We start from the raw sequence: 19,716 nt of genomic DNA on the forward strand, positions 1-19,716 counted from the left end.
AAGAGTAGTGACTGGCGTATTCTGAGTTGCTCAGCCACCATTACCAGACGTTTTCTGTTGGTGAGAGATCTGGAGAATGTGCTGGCCAGGGCAGCAGTTGAACATTTTCTGTATCCAGAAAGGCCCATACAGGACCTGCAACATGCAGTCGTGCATTATCCTGCTGAAATGTAAGGTTTCACAGGGATCGAATGAAGGGTAGAGCCACAGGAGTAACACATCTGAAATGTAACGTCCACTGTTCAAAGTGCCATCAACGCGAACAAGAGGTGACCAATATGTGTAACTAATGCACCGCATACCATCACGCCGGGTGATATCCCAGTATGGCAATGACGAATACACACTTCCAATGTGCGTTCACCGCGATGTCGCCAAACATGGATGCGACCATCATGATGTTGTAAACAGAACCTAGATTCATCAGAAAAAATGACGTTATGCCATTTGTCACCCAGGTTCATCATTGAGTACACCATTGCAGGTGCTGGTCGCAATACGATAAACCGCAATCACGATAGACTACAATCTGACCTTTATCGAAGTCAGAAACGCATTTCTCCTCCTTACACAAGGCATCACAACAACATTTCACCAGGCAACACCGGTCAACTGCTGTTTGTGTATGAGGAATCGGTTGGAAACTTTCCTCATGTCAGCACATTGTAGGTGTCGCCACCGGTGCCAACCTTGTGTGAATGCTCTGAAAAGCTAATCATTTGCGTATCACAGCATCTTCTTCCTGTCGGTTAAATTTCACGTCTGTAGCACGTCATCTTTGTGGTGTAGCAATTTTAATGGCCAGTAGTGTACATGCTACTAGAATCTCATTTGCTGTATACATGGGATATGGAGAACTCAAGCTACAACATTGTCATTATCTGATATTAAGAAGAATTAAGAACTTGTCTGCATGTGAGAAATGACGTGCCGTGTTTCTAGTGTTTGCATAAAGTTTAAATGTATTAAAATTTCATATACAAGAACTATCTTCGTCAACTGATGAAGCAGAAGTGATTCCACTCAAGTTCTGCACCTGAAACACATAATGACCTTTCACTATCTGCCTCAACAGAATTTTGCAAGTATATAAGCTCAATATCACAACACATGAGATGATGTCTTTGGTTATATGCAACACTCCATAATTTCTACAAATATCCAGCTGCTCCTTCATTTAAACAAAATCCTTCAATGTAATAAAACCATATTCTAAAATTTTAAGTGACAATACAATTGTCATCTAATTTTTTTACTGATGGACAAAAAGGAACACTGAATTTCTCAGACCATGCATAAAAATTAAGATGCACCAAATTCAAGCTATGTTGTGATTTCCAGTCCTGTATGATGCTACTTACCTGTGAGGTATTCATGAGATAACTTACAACACTACGAAAATAGTGCAGATCGTAATCACAAAAAAGTGCTGTAACATGGAAAGGCACCCAAAACTACATACCCACAAATATTTAAATAAGTTACAGTGATAAAAATAAAGACACAAAAGAAAGAAATCTGGAATTACTGCTTACACACGTAACCTCATTTTTGCACAGAATACACACGCCTCACTGAATGTGTGACATACAATAACTCAAGCTGTTGCATAATTTAATCGCCAAAATTCATTAGTCACACATACAGAAACTATAAAGGAGAAATAGAAACTGTTACTGCATTCATGCATATGTTACCATGCATTCACACTCTGAAAGAGATAAAGCACAAGCTGACTTCATGGAATGAGTACATCACTCAAACAAAAGTAAACCATGTATTTTGTGCATGTATACACTATGATCCTGATGAGTTAAAATATTTCTATGCAGTTGCCCATACTGTTTGTCTTTTTTTCTTTTTACCCAACTACCAATCACACCGGGCTCAATAGCAACAAAATGGGTAATTGTCTTTTAGACCCTGCACCAATCCACACCCAGCATTACGAAATGGCACACATAAAACTCCATTTCAAATGTCCAGCTCAATCAAACAAAGGACACTTTTTCGAGTTGCTTAACAGGTGCCGCAATTGTCCTGCATGGCAATTAATTGTGATTAAGAAACATCTGAGATGATTCCTTCTCTGTGAAGAATTTCTTGAGGATTAACACGACGGTAAGAACTAGTATGCCAACCATTTCCAAAACTGACCACCACATGACAAGTTTATTCAGATCTTCTGTTCACTTGCAACCTCGAGCTATGCGCAAAGGGTGATGAGTTTGGCAGTCTATAATTTTCTTCGGTGCTTGAAGAGTTTCTGCAAGGGGAGATTCCATGTAGAAACAAACATCAAACAACAGCTAAATATCACACAAAGTAAGTGTACTGTCTTAGGGAAACACTCATTTTAAAAATTCTGCCAACGAAGGATACAGGGAACAACTTCAACGTAGGTGTCATTACTTTTATAAAGAATGCTATCTGAATACAATTAAGAAATTTGAAATTTTTTGTAATGTAAAAAAATATCTGTCAGTTATTAGATGAACAAAGTATCTTCACAACAAGGACTTCTTCAAACTATAATCTGATGGCTCACACTAGTCTTACACTAGCTTGATTTGCCAGTTCTTTCATTCTGGTTGTTTAGTGTAGACTTGTGACTACCATATAGCTACAGGACCACTCACGAATCACGTCTGCAGGTGAGTATCATCTATCCCCCTTTCACTGCACATTTACCTTAGCTACACAATTAGTTAAGTAGTTTTTTAAACAGATGTTTGTCACAATTAATTTTGCATTGCAAATATTTTCAATCTTAAATTTATGACATAAGAGTGACCAAATTCATATTGCTACATAGACAACAGGAGCTTAAGTTCCAAAGCCAGAGTGCAGACTCTTTCATACTGAGGATACCTCAACAGGCCTCTTCAGTTGATGATTTACTAGGAAGTGTTCTCTGAGCACGTATGGTTGTTTGTAGTAGGCCTAGTTATGTGATTCATAATTTAGGTTCCAGCATATTTCTACTCCCCAGCCCCTTCTTTTTAAACATATCATCTTACAGCTACCTGGTACAGTCAAAACCAGTTAAGATACAATTTTAAATATACAATTAGTAAACATACACTTAAAGACACGGTTATTAGTTACGACACAGTGTCTGCTAGTCCTGCTAAATACATTTTTTCTCCTCGTGTCAAAAGGATGCTTGAAAGTTTCATGCCAGATTCGTATTGACGCCATGAAGCAGTATGTCGGCTGGACGGACCTCTGGCCAACAGAGGAAGTAACAGGGAGGAGCAAACCCCGTGACTTTCACAGTTGGCCCGAGGGCTGCAGTCCGCGTCCTGACCGTCACTTCTCTTCGCACTTGTTAGCGGTGTCGCGTCCGAGTACCACAGTTGGAATATTGTCTGCAAGAGGGAAGCGGTATATAAGAGTCAGTCATCAGATCAACCTGGGGACAGCACTAACTCAGCTCCCCAAAGCACTGCACCGTTAGGACTACGGCACCTAGTCAAATACCTGAAAACATTTCAAAATAATCGTACACTGGAAAAATATCGAACAATGAAAAAACTACGTACAAATATCAACAATGTAAGAAAAGATAGATTGCTACTCACTTTACAGAAGAAACATTAAGCTGCGGACAGGCGCAATTAAAAAACACTTGCACAAAGCTTTCGGCCAAAGCCTTCTCCAGCAAAAGAGAAACAATGGAACACACACCATTCACACACAGAAGCCAGCACACCTCTTACACACATGACTGCCAACTCTGGCAGCTCAGACCAGAATCAATCACACAAAATAATTTTTAATGTATTCAACATTGTCATACAGTTGTAGATTGCTAACAGACACCATGCTCAGTGTAAAAATCTTCACATCTCACACATATTTTGCCAATTGAGAACTTGAATAACTCTTCTTGGGTTTCATAAATCACACTCTTCACAAAACCTGGAGGAAGGTATCTGACACATTTAAATCACATAAATGAGGCACCCTAGCTAAGCACAATTTCAATGGCCCCTATACTCAATACACTACATGAGGTGTCTGCCCCAGGTAGCTGAGTGGTCAGCGCCACGGAATGTCATACCTAAAGGCCCGGGTTCGTTTCCCGGCCGGGTCGGAGATCTTCTCTTCTCGGGGTCTGCATTTTGTGTTGTCCTGATCATCATCCTTTCATCCCCATCGACACGCAAGTCACCGAAGTGGCGTCAACTCGAAAGACTTGCAACAGGAGAATGATCTACCCGACGGGAGGCCCTAGTCACACGGCTTATCCATTTTACTACATGAGGCATCATTATAATACCTCCAACATTTCCAAAATCATATCAAAACATCTTCCAAATTACCTACGCCAAGTGCATCAAAAGAATGTGTTCTAAAAAATCATCCTAACAGAAAGATGTTCGATAATGGCGTGCATATACCAGGTGTCCTGAAATTCTTACATCACAAACTGGTGCTCTCTTCAACACAATACAAATGAACAAAGTGAGTAAGATTTATCTCTCAGCAAGGAAATATATGCAGTGTTAACATGTGCTAAAAAAGAAGAAAAATTCACACAGTTACTTCCACAAACAAAACAGATAAGAAAAGCAAAGACAAATAAGCACCACTTATTAATAATAAACATGATTTTTGATGTTGCAAGTTACTCTAATAACACACCATCACTCATATCTCTTTCTTACCCAACCACCAATTATACCAGTCTCAGTAGCAACAAAATTCCTAAGAACAAAATGGTTAATTTTGATTTAGTCTGGTGCCAACACAGACCCACCATTACAAAATGCCAGTCACATAACTGCCTTTCACAAGCCGAGCTCAAGCAAACAAAAAACATAAAACATTTTTCCCAGTTGCTTAACAGGTGCCACAGTTGTCCTTTACGGCCATTACGTGTGGTGTAAACAACATCTGAGATCCAGAATGAGATTTTCACTCTGCAGCGGAGTGTGCGCTGATATGAAACTTCCTGGCAGATTAAAACTGTGTGCCGGACTGAGACTCAAACTCGGGACCTTTGCCTGGTGGTCTCTCCAACCCAATATAAATGAACAAAGTGAGTAAGATTTATCTTTCAGCAAAACTCCAAGGAAATGTCTGTGGTGTTAACGTGTGCTAAAAAAGAAGAAAAAATCACAAAGTTCCTCCAGAAAGAGATATTAGTAAGGAAAACAAAGACAAATAAGCAATGATTTTTATTAATATGTATTTTATGATGCTGCAAGTTACTCTAAGAATACATAATCACTCGCATAACAGCGTGACAGTATAAACGTTGGTACAGGATTTCAATGACACCAAACGGCATAAGAATACTACTTATTTTGATATATAAAACATTTATATGAAAGAAACTGAGTCCTCCAGAGACTATAAGTCGTGTGTGTGTGTGTGTGTGTGTGTGTGTGTGTGTGTGTGTGTGTGTGTGTGTGTGGTCTATTTCTGATGAAGGCCTTTTTGGCTGAAAGCTTCTTTGCCGACAATCTTTTCGTTGTGCCTATCTGCGACTCAGTACCTCCGCTTATGGTGAGTAGCAACTAAACTTTTCATTATATTGTCATTACAGTGATAGGAACAATTGATGTTACCTGTAACTCTGAAGATGAAGCAAAATCAACATGACATTCCACTGCTACCGTCTTCTTGCTATTACTTAGCTACATGTTAACACATAGAAATAGTGAACTGTGTCTGTAGGGGTGAAACCTGTAATAACTATTAACATTATACAACAGTGGTCATCAAACATTTTTGCTTAAGAGCCAATATTGACACTGTTGGGCAGCATTCTGGCCACACACAGGAAAAGGAGGGGAAGAGGGGGTGGTGTAAAGTTGCAGCTCAAAGAGAAATTTTGTTTTCACCCATCCATTACTGATAGAAGCTTATCACTTATACATTTTGAATCTTCATATTATAAGGTATCAAACCAAATCTTTTAAGGGAAAAAGAAAATACATTGGTACTACATGCATTTTTTTGAAGGCTCATATAGTGTGACCCATTATTCCACACCTAAGCAGTTACAGTGGCCTGTGTCATCGCAACTCGAGAAACTAAGCACGAACTTTGCAAAACAAGAGAAAATAGCAGCACCAAAAGTGGCCAGCAGTACAAGAATAAGTCCCACAAATACGCATGAAATGTTGAAAGTAATTAATACTCTGAAACCAAAAATGATTGCAGAAATGGATGATGCACCAGTGTCACCAATAAAAAAATCTGCCTCACTACCTTTGAAACCACTGGTTCATATTGCCAATACATCATTTAGTGAAGGTGTTTTCCTATGGAGGCTGAAAATTTCTAAGGTTACACTACTATTCAAAAATGAATATGCTTGTAAGACAGAAAACTACAGACATATATCCCTCCTTCAATCTTTTTCAAAAATCATTGAAAAACTGATGAAAATCAAACTCTCAAGCTACCTTGACACCTTCACTCTTCTGAATCGTAACCAGCATGGCTCTCATACAGGTTAGAACATAGAAACAACTACACAGGCCTATACCGAAGAGATTGTTAGGAATTTAGTCAATATCAAAAGTGTGGTAGGATTCAACCTAGAGCTTTCCAAGGCCTTTGATACAGTAAACCATCAAAGTCACCTTGACAAACCAGAGTCAGTAGGGATCAGAGGAATTGAGAGGAAATTGTTTGAATACTATCTCCAAGACAGAACTCAGGTTGTGAAGCTCATCTCATCTCATCTCAAAAAGTCAAAAAGTAAAGTGTGTATCAGATGCTAAGTGGAAGCAGGCATTCCACAGAGTATTATTTTTATCTATATTAATGACATTAAAAGCCTCAATAATTGGTCCAAAATTATGTTTTTTGTAGATGATACAAGAGTAATTATAACTAATGACAGAAAATCCTTATCTACTATAGCTGTGAAAGTTGTGAAGTGTGTGCAACAGTGAAGGCTTTTTGTACAATCAGTGACTAGTGTAAATACTTTATGAAATAAACACTGTAGCAGCTCAATCATGTTCAAATCTTCCTCAAAATTGTGCATGGGATGGAAACAAAAAAACACAGCTGTCAAACTGATCTTGTTGATGTGCCCCAAAATCCAGTTTTGTATTTGAAATGATGTAACTGTGAATGAGCCAAAATGAGAAAAGTTAAAAATATTGACTGGTACTATCACTAATTTGTTGTTGTCAAAATATATTCTGCTAAAATGATGTTAACTGTGTACAATGTATATGGTACAATCCATATAGAAAATTTTCATTAACTGATATTAAGAAGAATAAAGATCTTGTCTGCATGTGAGAAATGAGATACATTGTTTCTATACTTTACACAAAGTTTAAATGCCTTGTACAGAATAAGGTCTCATACACAGGAATTTGTGGCACAACTTGACTATAAGAAGGGATCAGTTAATAGGACACATTCTGAGGCATCAAGGGATCACCAGTTTAGTATTGGTAGGAAGCGTGGAGGGTAAAAATCGTAGAGGGAGACCAAGAGATGAATACACTAAGCAGATTCAGAGGGATGTAGGTTGCAGTAGGTACTGGGAGATGAAGAGGCTTGCACAGGATAGAGTAGCATGGAGAGCTGCATCAATCCAGTCTCTGGACCGAAGATCACAACAGCATCATACAAGAGCTATCTTCTTCAACCTGATGAAGCAGAAGTAATTCCAGTCACAAATTCTGCATCCAAAACACACCAAACTCCCTCTACTACCCGCCTGCAAATAATTTTGCAAGTATGTAAGCCCATTATCATATCAAATAAAAACATTTCCCTGGGTTCTGCAACAGTTTACCCCATAATTAATTTTTTATATTAGTAATCCTATGTTCCAGCAAGGATTGGCCAGTTTTTTTCAAATACCCAACTATTGTTTTGTTTTTTAAAAACTGACCAGTTATAAAGGCATATTCCAAAATTTTAATCAGATAAGCTTTTTATTGATGGACCAACCCTGTAGACTGAATTTCTCAGGCTATACATAAAAATAAAGATGCACTGAACTTGAGTTCTCTTTCTCCCTTTAAGCTGTAGTTCAGACCACGATTTTGGTTGTGGTTTAACTATGTTGACATTCCCAGTCCTGTGCAGTTGTACTGTGAAGTAATCATGGGAGGTGTTTTAAACACATACAATGATTATGGAAACTTGAAAACCTATAAGACTATGAAAATAGTATCGATCATAATAACAGTATGTGTTGTTACATGCACAGGCACTTAAAACTACCAACCAACAAATTTTTGAATAAGTTACAGTGATAAAAAGAAACACACAAAAGAAGGAATTGGGAATTACCACTTACATGCATAGCTTCATTTTAGCACAGAACACACACTTTGCACTGAATGTGAAAAATAAAAGAACTCAACAAGTTAGATAATTTAATCTCCAAAATTTATTAGCCACACCCAGAGAAACAGTAAGGGAGAGATAAAAATTGTTACTGCATGCATGTTTTGCCAAGCATTCACATTCTGAGAGACATAAACAACAAGTCCACTTCATGGAATGAGTACAACTCTCAAAACAAAACAAACCATTTATTTTGAACATGTGTGCACAACAGTTTTGATAAGTTAACATATTTCTCTGCAGGGCTCAGTAGTAGCATTATTCTGACAACAAATTGGTTGATTTTGATTTAGTCTCTGTGGCAATCCAGAGCCAGCTTTACAAAATGGCAGAGACATAATTCCCTTCCACACGCCAAGCTCAAGCAAACAAAGGACACTTTTTCCAGGTGCTTAGCGGATCCGATAATCGTCCTGTATAACCATTACTTGTGGCTAAGCAATATCTGATATGGTCTCTTCTCTGAAGAAGTTATTCAGGATAAACACTTGGCCAATAGTAACTGCCAGTATAGCAGTTGTTTACAAAACTGACCACCACATGATGTGTTCATTCAGGTATTCTGCTCGGCTGCGCAAGCAGTGGTGAGTTTGGCAGTATATAATTCTGTTCACTGCTTTTTGCTTTGTGAATTTCTACACAGGAAGACTTGTGAATTTCTACACAGGAAGAAGCCATCTACAGGGGGAGTCATGAGTTTTTCCCCTGGTAGCTGGAGGTAATTCCTTGGGTTATTTGGAACAAAAAATGTAAGTACAGTAATGCAATCAGATCCATAATTAAGGAGCTACAACAGAGTTCCGAAACACACCACGATGTATGAAGCACTACTCTTGTGTTCATAGGACACACAATCAGTCTTAGTGCAGTGAGCGGTACATTTGCATAACAACCATGCTGTTGATACTGCAGTCACTGTTTACTGTTATTGTTAAGTGTACCAGGTGTACTGGTATGAAATGAGCGTTTTTTTGTGAAAATGAAACACTAATTTTGAATTGAAAAATAAAAACATTTGATTCAAAGTACTGACCATTGCTTTTTATACATTTTGACCACCTTTCTGGCAATTTGTGGACACCACGCCAATATAAATGTTCCTCTTTTGAAGCAAACCAATCAGACACCCAATTTTCGACTTCTTCGTAGGAATGGAAGTGTTCCTCAACCAATGTATGTCCCATTGATGAAAACAAGTGGTAGTCGGAAGGGGGTAAGTCTGGTGAATACGACGGGTGGGGTAGCAGCTCCCAGCCAAGTGTTTTTATTGTATCCTGAACCAGTTTTGCTTTGTGTGCAGGTGCATTGTCGTGTAAAACAATTACTTTGCCATGTCTCCTGGCCCATTCTGGTCTTTTTTCGACCAATGCAAAGTTCAAATTGATCATTTGTTGTCTAGGGCGATTAGTAATCACAGTTTCACTGGGTTTTAGAAGCTCATGATACAGCACACCTTTCTGATCCCACCAAACACAGAGCACAGTCTTCTTGCGAATCGATCTTATTTTTCAGACGATGTTGATGGTTGTCCCGGATTAACCCATGATTTTTCCCATTTAGGATTCTTAAAATAAATCCATTTTTCATCACCAGTAACAATTTGAAGCAAAATTGATTTTCTTTCATGTCTTTGAAGCAAAATTTGACAAATGGTTTTTCAGTTTTCCATCTGTCTTTCATTCAATTCATGTGGCACCCATTTTCCACACTTTTGGATCTTTCCCATAGCTTTCAAATGGTCAGAAATGGTTTGTTCTGCAACATTTAGCATTGCTGCCATTTGCTTCTGACTCAAAGTATCATCTTCATCCAATACTGCTTGCAATGCGGCGTCTTCGAACTTTTTTAGTGGTCTTCCACGTTCTTCAATTCTTACATCAAAATCATTATTTCTGAACCGTTGAAACCATCTTTTGCATGTTGCTTCTGATAGAGCGTGATCACCATATGCCTCGACAAGCATTTGGTGCGACTCTGCAGCACTTTTTTTCAAATAAAAAAAATTCATGCTTTCCACAAATCATCACTTTCTGGTACAAAATTCGACATTCTTAACACAATGAAATCATATGATGTTGTTTGTTCCATGACTTGATGTATACTAAATATCTATGACAGATGTCATACCAACCAAACAAAAAAAATTAAGGCTCGCTCACAACAAATGTTCCCTATCGACACATTTGTATCTTAATGCTCATTTCATACCGGTACACCAGGTACAGTACACTTAGTGATGCCATACACATTTTCATCACAGAAGTATGGAGAGATGGTGTACATTTTGGGCTTCTGTGATGGTACTGCCAAAGCTGCTGTTGCTACATATCACCGTCGATATCCTAATTGTAGGATTACGAGTGGCAAAACATTTTGTGGACAATATTGAACTGGTACTCTTCCCAGTATTCATATTCACTCTGAAAGGCGTAGTGACGTTCACGAAGAGGAAAACTTTCTTAATCCAGTGGAGCGCAGTCCTCGTCCGAGTACAAGACGCTTAGCTACCCAACTGAACGTTCCACAATCTAAGCTATGTACGATTCTTCGTGAGAATGGACTGTATCCTTTTCATATGCAGATAGTTCACTATTTAGAGCCACATGATTGTGCCAACTGTTTGCACTATTGTAACTGGTTAAATGGAAATCACTTCATAATGTTCGGTGATGAGGCAACCTTTACAAGAGATGGCATCGACAACATGCATAACGTGCATGTCTGGGCAGACGAAAATCCCCACGCCATGGTAGTATCTCAGTTTGATCACAGATTCAGTGACAATGTCTGACACGGTATTGCGTTTGACCAGTTACTGGGGCCATTTATTCTCTCAGTCAGATGTACGATAACTTTTTACGAGAAGACTTACCAAAGCTTCTTGAAGATGTTCCTCTGGAAACGAGACGCCACATGTACGTCCAACATGATGGGGCACCTGCACACTTCCACCATGTGTTAACACCTTATCTCTTAATCAACAATTCCCACATCAATGGATAGGTCACGGGGGCCCTATCAACTGGCCTGCCAGATCCCCAGATTTAACACCCCTAGATTACTACATCTGGGGGTGGGTGAAAGACGTGGTGGAAACACAAGAAGAATTGTGATTCCTGAAGTTTTCCCGGTGTATTGAATGTGTGATGAGATTTCGGGATTGCAGCTGGATCATGTTGACTTTTTGCCACGATATTTCGGGTGGCAATCGTCCAGCCGTCTTCAGGTGAGTGTCCATCACTGGAGACTGCAAGTTCCCAGAGTCAACTTTATAGCAAAAAATTGGCGCGAAAACGCATGCACATCGGCCTCCGTCACAGGAGCATCCTCTATCGAAATCCGTGCCCTCTGGAGCTACTGCTCTATCTGTGGCACAGAGTCGCATGCGTAAAGGTGAAAACTACATGTCCGCCCTCTGTCGGAATGCGCACCCGCGTCATTAAAAACAGACGTCAGATGTTGCCAGACGTGTCATTATGAATAAACTGTCTTCTCTCAGAGGAAATTAGAGAGATCACTGGGTTCCAAGCCTAGTCTAGTTGAAAACCGCCATCACGATTTAGAAGATTTTGTGCTAGGCATGTCTCCACAGATTCTTTAATTACTGAATCCCAGAAAGTTTTCGCTGGGGCCAAGATTTTTGTGGCAGAAAAATCCATAGTGTGTCCTGTGGTAATACAGCGCTCAGCTACAGAATCTAATTTCCTCGGAGAGAAGACAGTTTATTCATAATGACACGTCTGGCGACATCTGACGTCTGTTTCTAGAGACGCGGGCGCACATTCCGACAGAGGGAGGACATGTAGTTTTCACCTTTACGCATGCGCCTGCCTGCCACAGATAGAAGTTCCTGTGACGGACGCCAATGCGCATGCGTTTTCGCGCCAATTTTTTGCTACAAAGTTGGCTCCGGGAACTTGCAGTCTCCAGTGATGGATACTCATCTGAAGATGGCTGGACAATCGCCAACCGAAATATCGTGGCAAGAAGTCAACATGATCTGGCTGCAATCCCAAAATCTCATCAAACACAAGAAGAATTGATACAATGCATTTTCGATGCCGGACCGTCAATAAGGAACGAGCATGTGAAATTACGGAATGCTACTCGCACGGTTGACTCTAGTACGAATCTTTGCCTTCAAATGCAGGGAGAAAATTTTGAACACTTGCTTTAAATCCACTCTGAATGCAAGAGATAGATACAAAATTGTTTAAATTAATTATTTAATAGTGAAATCCTACAATAAAAGTTTTTCCGTCATTTCCCTGAGTTTTTCAATTACTGTAGCTTCTTAATTATGGATCTGATCCCATTACTTTATTTACATTTTTTGTTCCAAATAACCTAAGGAATACTCTCCAGAAGCCGCGGAAAACCTTGCCACTCACCCTGTATACACAAACACAAAGAAACAGCTGGTAACTACACAGAGTAAGCATACTGCCTTAGAGAAACATTCATTTTAAAAATTTTAACAAACAACAATACAGAGAACAACTTCTTGGTATATATCCTTATGTTCCTAAAGGATGCTATTTGCGAGATATAAAATTTTTACTGGTATGGATGAAATATCTGCATCAGAAGTTAAATGACATAGTATTTCCTCAACAAAGTCCCCCCCCCCCCCCCCCCCCCCCCCCCCCAAGGTCTGTTATGAAGCCTTCTCTAGCATTGTCTTTATTCTTCACTAGGGTTCCTTTTTCTGGTGGCTAACACTTGTCTCACAATACTACTTCAATTTATCAGTTCTTTCATTCTGGCCATTTTGTGTACAGTTGTGAGTGCCAGATAACTAGGGTACTGCTCACAGATCATGTCTGCATGTGGGTGTCACCTATCCTGCTTCTACTGCACATTTGGCTTATTTACACCAGTAGTTAAATAATTTTACTAGTTCCCCATATCAAAAGGACGTTTCTCACAATCAGTTCTGCATTGCGAATATTTTTTCAATCTTAAATTTATGACTCAAGCTTAACTTCATAAAATTACATAGTCAACTTGAGCTTTCAGTTCCAACACAGCGTGTAGACATGTTCACACTGTGAATTCCTCTACTGACCTCTTCAGTTCACAAGCTACTTAGTAACATACTCAAGTACATATGTTTATAGAAGTTAAATATCATTTGTAAGTTAGCTTCCTAGCATTTTACTATCCCCCTGCACTATTTTTAAACACATTGGTACTTGTTAAAACCAGTAATATCTGAGACAAAAACACATAATTAAAAATGTGGTTACTAGTTACAACAAGAATATGCTAGTACAACAAAATATATTTTTCCTCTTCATGCCAAAAGGAAGCGTAGAACTTTCATTGCAGATTCATACTGAAGCTGTGGAACAGTAGATTGGCCAGACGGTCATCAGTCCAAGTGCCACAGTTGCGGGGAAGAGTGAATCGCTTGTAATGCAAACCCCGTAGCAGTGTCAGTTGGGCCGAGGGCCGCGGCTCGTATCCTGATTACGCACTTCCATTCTGACCTAGACAGAAGCGTTGCTTCCAAGTACTGCAGGCTCAGTGCTAACTGTAGGAAAGAAGGCACATATAAGGAAATTAATCATCAAATCAACATGGAGACAGCATAAATTTGGCTCATCAAGGTATTGCTACGTTAGGATTACAGCAACCAGCTGAACATTTCAAAATACCAGGTGTACCGGTACAAAATGAGCGTTTTTATTTATTTATTTATTCTTTTTTTTGTGAAAATAAAACGCTAATTTTGAATTGAAAAGTAAAAACATTTTATTCAAAGTACTGACCATTGCTTTCTATACATTTTGACCACCTTTCTGGCAATTTGTGGACACCACGCCAATATAAATGTTCCTCTTTTGAAGCAAACCAATCAGACACCCAATTTTCGACTTCTTCGTAGGAATCGAAGTGTTCCTCAGCCAATGCGTGTCCCATTGATGAAAACAAGTGGTAGTCGGAAGGGGCCAAGTCTGGCGAATACGGCGGGTGGGGTAGCAGCTCCCAGCCAAGTGTTTTGATTGTATCCTGAACCACTTTTGCTTTGTGTGCAGGTGCACTGTCGCGTAAAAAAATTACTTCGCCATGTCTTCTGGCCCATTCTGGTCTTTTTTCGATCAATGCATAGTTCAAATTGATCATTTGTTGTCTGTAGCAATTAGTATTCACAGTTTCACCGGGTTTTAGAAGCTCATGATACACCACAACTTTCTGATCCCACCAAACACAGAGCATTGTCTTCTTGCCGAATCGATCTGGTTTTTCTGACGATGTTGATGATTGTCCCAGATTAACCCATGATTTTTCCCATTTAGGATTCTTAAAATAAATCCATTTTTCATCGCCAGTAAAAATTCAATGCATAATTGATTTTCTTTCATGTCTTTGAAGCAAAATTTGACAAATGGTTTTTCAGTTTTCCATCTGTCTTTCATTCAATTCATGTGGCACCCATTTTCCACACTTTTGGATCTATTCCATAGCTTTCAAACGGTCAGAAATTGATTGTTGTGCAACATTTAGCATTGCTGCCATTTGCTTCTGACTCAAAGTATCATCTTCATCCAATACTGCTTGCAATGCGGCGTCTTCGAACTTTTTTGGTGGTCTTCCACATTCTTCATTTCTTACATCAAAATCATTATTTCTGAACCGTTGAAACCATCTTTTGCATGTTGCTTCTGATAGAGCACGATCACCATATGCCTCGACAAGCATTTGGTGCGACTCTGCAGCACTTTGTTTCAAATGAAAACACAAATTAACGCTTTCTGCAAGTCATCACTTTCTGGTACAAAATTCAACATTGTTAACACGATGGAAACATATGATGTTGTTTGTTCCATGACTTTATGTATACTAAATATCTTTGACAGATGTCATACCAACCAAACAAAAAAAATTAAGGCTTGTTCACAACAATTGTTCCCTATCAACAATTTGTATCTTAACACTCATTTCATACCGGTGCATCTGGTAATCATATGTGAGGAAAACCTAAAATCACACAAAATTACTTTATATGTCTCCAACATTGCTATACTAGCATACATTATGACAACACCTGGTTCAGTGTAAATGTCTTCACATGCTGCACGTATCTTGCCAAACACAAACTAGAATAAGTCTTCTTGGGTTTCATAAAGTACACTCTTCGTAAGACCTGGAGGAAGACATCTGCCACATTTAAGTGAAACAAATGAGGCATTCTAGCTGCAGGTAACCATAGTATCAATGGTTTGCAGTGTCATTTCAACAGCTCCTATACTCACTACACTACCTGAGGCATCATTACAATACCTCCAACCTTTTCATAATCATATCAAAACACCTTCCAAATTCCCTACATTATGAGCATCAAAAGAATGTCTTCCAAAAATTGTCATATGAGAAATAAGTTTGATAATGACGTGCACTTACCAGGTGTAATGAAATTCTTAATCCAATATAAATGAACGAAGCAGTAAGATTTATGCTGCAGCAAGTCCCTAACCATGAAGAAATGCCTGTGGCGTTAACATGTGCTAAAAAAGTAAAAAATTACAGAGTTACCTCCAGAAACAGAAATTGATAAGAAAAGTAAAGACAAATAAGCAATAATTTTTAGTAAAGTGATTTCTGATGTTGCAGGTTGCTCTAAGAATAGGCCATCACTCGCAAGGAGGCTAGACGATACATATGCAGGTACAGGAGTTAAACGAGACCCAAAAATACACAAATCTATATTGATATGCAAAAGTTTTTACAAACAAAATGAGAGCAGTTCAATTTTACGATGCCTACCCCCAATTATGCAAATAATGAGAAATTTGTCTCCTATCCTCTGATTAAGAGTACTGATATTTGTTGGGATGCCAATTCTTTTTTCAAGAGATTTTCCTCTGTGTTCTCCAGAAAACACAGAGATTGCACAGGCTCACAGGAAAATTCATAACTTCTTCATTTGTGCAGAACATACAAATAAGTTTCATTTCTCTCCTTCCTCTGCAAATCAAACAACAGAAAGAGATTCTCAGATGCTCTAATTCTATAGGCTCTCTTCCACTGCAGATTTTCAAGCCACTTCGCACCACTGAGTAACCAATAGTCTGCACAGATAAATATGCTATAAGAGCTAGTTGGATAAAATGCGTCCCACTTCATCTTTATCTGCCCTTGTCCTCACTAAAGGTGTCTCTGTCACTTTCTTATCATGGGGTCTCAGTGACCTGTCCTTTCTTTTCATCCTTCTACAGCCTATCCCTTCTCCAAGCAAGGGACTATTGTTTCTGAAGGCTATGGAGTGTCTCACTTTTATGTCTATCAGCATAACTACACATTTCACCAGCTGCGTGTAAGTATTGCCCATTTCACTCTCATAACTTATTACTTTTCTTGACTGAGTTTTCCTTTCATTCAAAACATATTTTGAGCTAGGAAATAGCATGGCCAGAACTATCAGAATCGTGAGTAAACATGTAAGTTACAAGTGCTGCATCTGTGTAAAAGGTATGTGTATATATTTGTCTTTTGACTTTGCTCATCATTTTCTGATTCTGGAAACAGCGTGACCAATTTACTTCCTTTTTAGCATGTACAACACTGCAGATATTTCTAGCAAATTGGCAACTGATGAAACATCAGGTTTCAGATTCTATCTGTTGTGCAAAAATTTCAGTACACCTGAAAAATACATATACTATCAAACACTCTTCTAGGCCACTGAATTCATTTCAGTAAATTGAGGTACAATGCATATGGCATATCATATATCATATTTATTCAGTTGCACATAGACACAACTTAAAATCGTTATCTGCATCACATCATAACCACACGAGTCTAAATCTGAAAGCAGGGTCATCAGTGAAATATGACACTTAATACTGAAAGCTAATTTATTAAGAATACTAAGATACAGCCAAAACAGAAAAACTGAAGTGGGCAGAGAGTACAATTACTTATACAAACACTGACTATTCTGGAATGTATATATGAGATTTGTCCACAAAGAAACTGAACTTTTAAAATAGCAGAGGAGACGCACTGGATCACACATAATAGCATATATAGACAATAAACTGTCATTTGCCATGTTTTGCTCTGTCTGTCAGTAAATGGGATATAGCTGCTGAGATGTGCACGTGCACGAGCTGCTCATTGAATTAGTGACAGTGAAAGAGTTGAAAGAACAATGTATGTGTGTGTGTTTTACATCTTATGAAAAAAACTGAGGATGTACTTTATTTACAGAATTTCGGACAACATTCTTAGGTTCACATGAATAAAGCGTGCCAGAGAATATTCTTCGCCTCTGATGTTCTCAGCTTCAGAAGAGAGTGGGGAAACTTGCTCAACACAAAGAACAGTCTCTGAATTAGTATGAAACAAGAATGTGTCTTAGCTGCTCATGAGTGAGTACTCCGGCTTTGACATACCAAAATTAAGGATTTGTTAGCATTAATTCTATGCATAGTCGAGGGACATGAAAGGGAAGCAGTGGTTGGGAAGGGTGTGAGACAGGGTAGTAGTCTCTCCCCGATGTTATTCAATCTGTGTATTGAGCAAGCAGTGAAGGAAACAAAAGAAAAATTCGGAGTAGGTATTAAAATCCATGGAGAAGAAATAAAAACTTTGACGTTCGCTGATGACATTGTAATTCTGTCAGAGACAGCAAAGGACATGGAAGAGCAGTTGAACGGAATGGATAGTGTCTTGAAAGGAGGGTATAAGATGAACATCAACAAAAGCAAAACGAGGATAATGGAATGTAGTTGAATTAAAGCGGGTGATGCTGAGGGAATTAGATTAGGAAATGAGACACTTAAAGTAGTAAAGGAGTTTTGCTATTTGGGGAGCAAAATAACTGATGATGGTCGAAGTAGAGAGGATATAAAATGTAGACTGGCAATGGCAAGGAAAGCGTTTCTGAACAAGAGAAATTTGTTAACATCGAGTATAGATTTAAGTGTCAGGAAGTCATTTCTGAAAGTATTTGTATGGAGTGTAGCCATGGATGGAAGTGAAACATGGACGATAAATACACTACTGGAAATTGAAATAAGAACACCGTGAATTCATTGCCCCAGGAAGGGGAAACTTTATTGACACATTCCTGGGGTCAGATACATCACATGATCACACTGACAGAACCACAGGCACATAGACACAGGCAACAGAGCATGTACAATGTCGGCACTAGTACAGTGTATATCCACCTTTCGCAGCAATGCAGGCTGCTATTCTCCCATGGAGACGATCGTAGAGATGCTGGATGTAGTCCTGTGGAACGGCTTGCTATGCCATTTCCACCTGGCGCCTCAGTTGGACCAGCGTTCGTGCTGGACGTGCAGACCGCGTGAGACGACGCTTCATCCAGTCCCAAACATGCTCAATGGGGGACAGATCCGGAAATCTTGCTGGCCAGGGTAGTTGACTTACACCTTCTAGAGCACGTTGGGTGGCACGGGATACATGCGGACGTGCATTGTCCTGTTGGAACAGCAAGTTCCCTTGCCGGTCTAGGAATGGTAGAACGATGGGTTCGATGACGGTTTGGATGTACCGTGCACTATTCAGTGTCCCCTCGACGATCACCAGTGGTGTACGGCCAGTGTAGGAGATCGCTCCCCGCACCATGATGCCGGGTGTTGGCCCTGTGTGCCTCGGTCGTATGCAGTCCTGATTGTGGCGCTCACCTGCACCGCGCCAAACACGCATACGACCATCATTTGCACCAAGGCAGAAGCGACTCTCATCGCTGAAGACGACACGTCTCCATTCGTCCCTCCATTCACGCCTGTCGCGACACCACTGGAGGCGGGCTGCACGATGTTGGGGTGTGAGCGGAAGACGGCCTAACGGTGTGCGGGACCGTAGCCCAGCTTCATGGAGACGGTTGCGAATGGTCCTCGCCGATACCCCAGGAGCAACAGTGTCCCTAATTTGCTGGGAAGTGGCGGTGCGGTCCCCTACGGCACTGCGTAGGATCCTACGGTCTTGGCGTGCATCCGTGCGTCGCTGCGGTCCGGTCCCAGGTCGACGGGCACGTGCACCTTCCGCCGACCACTGGCGACAACATCGATGTACTGTGGAGACCTCACGTCCCACGTGTTGAGCAATTCGGCGGTACGTCCACCCGGCCTCCCGCATGCCCACTATACGCCCTCGCTCAAAGTCCGTCAACTGCACATACGGTTCACGTCCACGCTGTCGCGGCATGCTACCAGTGTTAAAGACTGCGATGGAGCTCCGTATGCCACGGCAAACTGGCTGACACTGACGGCGGCGGTGCACAAATGCTGCGCAGCTAGCGCCATTCGACGGCCAACACCGCGGTTCCTGGTGTGTCCGCTGTGCCGTGCGTGTGATCATTGCTTGTACAGCCCTCTCGCAGTGTCCGGAGCAAGT

Source organism: Schistocerca serialis, chromosome 12 (assembly GCF_023864345.2).
Source record: "Schistocerca serialis cubense isolate TAMUIC-IGC-003099 chromosome 12, iqSchSeri2.2, whole genome shotgun sequence".
Taxonomy (NCBI): Eukaryota; Metazoa; Arthropoda; class Insecta; order Orthoptera; family Acrididae; genus Schistocerca; species Schistocerca serialis.